Source organism: Hydra viridissima, unplaced genomic scaffold (assembly GCF_058129835.1).
Source record: "Hydra viridissima isolate aposymbiotic clone 2 unplaced genomic scaffold, HvirCarnegie_v1 scaffold_14, whole genome shotgun sequence".
NCBI lineage: Eukaryota > Metazoa > Cnidaria > Hydrozoa > Anthoathecata > Hydridae > Hydra > Hydra viridissima.
In genome coordinates, this window is record NW_028324313.1 from 9,528,588 (window position 1) to 9,531,087 (window position 2,500).

Below are 2,500 nucleotides of genomic sequence, written 5' to 3' on the forward strand. Positions count from 1 at the left end.
TTAGGGTTAGAATAACGGCATTACATTGATAAAGCCAAACTATAAAGGAGCCAAACTATAAAGGAGCTGGAAAAAGAAGGAAATGCATAGAAGAAAACAATCAGCAGGGAGCTAAGAATTTCAGCTCTCTTTTAATAGACCTATTTAACCTTACCTACTCTAAGCTAAGTTAAAGAATGTTTCGTTTCTAAGAATGAGACAGTGTTTAGTTAGTTTTGAGTGAGGTAATGCTGGGTAGATGTTGTGGCTGTACAGTTATGCATCCCTGTGATGTAACAAAAGGAAGCTCATCTTAGCAGCAAGTTTCAACCAATCAATGAGTAAGTCGTATTCGTTTGTCTTTTGAGAGAGCTTTTTAAATGCAAACACCTCCTTTTGTTTTTTGTTTTGTTTTGCAATGATGATGTTATTTTCTGATTGATTTCGAAGACAGTTTCCTAGGAAGACCTTTTGAATTTGCATTTTTTTCTCCGTCTGCTGCTGCTGCTGCTGCTGCTGCTGCTGCTGCTGACAATGATGGTGATGGTGATGCTGCAAGTCGTTTGGACTAACAGCTTCGTGTTGTCTAAATGATGTGACCTTTTTAAAGTGACTTAGGCTCTTTTTTAAATATGATATAGCGTTAGGGTTAGGGTTAGGGTTAGGGTTGCGTTTAAAGTGGCAAAATTTTAAAAATATGATTTGTTGTATTTCTAAAGTTGCTCTACTTCACAATGTCAATTTGGATCCATTTAAACGTTTTTTGTTTCTTTAAATCAAATAAGCTTTTGGTTTTGTTTTGCAGACAACTCTTAATCGATTTTCATCTTAGAAATGAAGTTTTTGTTTCTAAAAGCGAACTAGCTTCTTTCTAAAGCAACACTTTTGAAAGTGAGCTAGCTGTTTTCTGATGCGAATAATCTTTTTAAAAGACTTTGTTCCAGTGAGCTGGACATCTCTGGTGAGACTTTTAAACTGGCTTTAAACCCTTTTAAAATGGTTTGCAGTTGGTTTTACATTCTAAAGCGACTTAGCCTTTTGTTTTGGTTTTGGTGAGCAGAGAACTCTTAACCGCCTTGATGTTCTTTTTACAAATGAAGTTATCTTTTTTAAAAGTGACCTAGCTTTTTCTTCTTAAGCAGCTTTGCATTTTTTGAGAGTGATGTAAACTTTTTATTTATTTGGAAATAGCAAAAGTGAAATAGCACTTTTCAAACATGAATAGTCTTTTTAAAAGACTTTGATCATGCAGTGAGTGAGTGAGTGAGTGAGTGAGTGAGTGAGTGAGTGAGTGAGTGCTAGACATTTAAGAGACTTTTAAAGTGGCTTAAGCCCTTTTAAAGTGATATGAAGCTTCTTGAATGTGACTTATTATATATTTTAAAGCGACTTAATGTGTTTCTTTAAATGTGACTTAAAATTGTTGGTTAAGTCACATCTACCATTCTTAAAATGAAAACTTGTATTTCTTTTTTAAAGAGACCTTTTGCTTCTTAATTAAAGACTTCTTTTTTTTCTAAAAGGGACTGCAGTTTTTGAAAGTGACCGAGCCTTTGAAAAAAATAAAAAGTAGGCATTTTTCACTGTGCATCTTTTTAAAAATGGATTCAGCGTCTTCTGTAATGAAAACTTCTGTCTTGCAAACAAACAAATGTTTTTGAAATTCATTTTGTAGTGTGGTATGGAATTTCTGAAATAGATGTGTAGTATTTTTTAAATAGCAGTGAAGTATTTTGTAAAGTCTTCTTTTAATAAGTGGTTTACACTTTTTAAACGTTTTTGAAAATGAATTTGCTTTTTTAAATGATTTTTGCATTTATGTTCAAGAGACAGAGGGTTTTATTTTTTTTTAAGGATACTTTTTTTTAAGGATACTTAGGCAGGTGGGTATTTCTTTAACCATTTCATGTGCTGGGTTGTTGTATAACAATAAATCAAGCTAAGCTTCCCCAATTCAAATGGTGCATTCTAACCGATTGAAAACAATATTGTTTTATAAATGAGAGTTGAAAAAGGCTGTAGAAAAAGTCTAATTTAACATTTCATAGTTCCACTGTCATTTTGTAGATGTTTTTTTATGAGTTATGTTAGTTACAGAAAAATAATTGGTGCATGAAAGGGTTAAGCGGTTGGGTGTTTTCATAACCGACCGAGGACTTCCTAAGCAGCCGCGTAACTCATTAATCGGCGGGGTATTTGTTAACCGTTAGGGTTAGGGTTAACCGGACAAGAGTTTTTTTTTACCGAACAAGCGTTTCTTAAACCGAACAAGTGTTTTTTCCAGTGAGCAAGTGTTTTTTTTTTAACAGAACAAGTGTTTTTTCCAGTGAGCAAGTGTTTTTTTTTTAACAGAACAAGTGTTTTTTCCAGTGAGCAAGTGTTTTTTTTTTAACAGAACAAGTGTTTTTTCCAGTGAGCAAGTGTTTTTTTTTTAACAGAACAAGTGTTTTTTCCAGTGAGCAAGTGTTTTTTTTTTAACAGAACAAGTGTTTTTAAACAAACAAGTGCTTTTTTTTTTTTT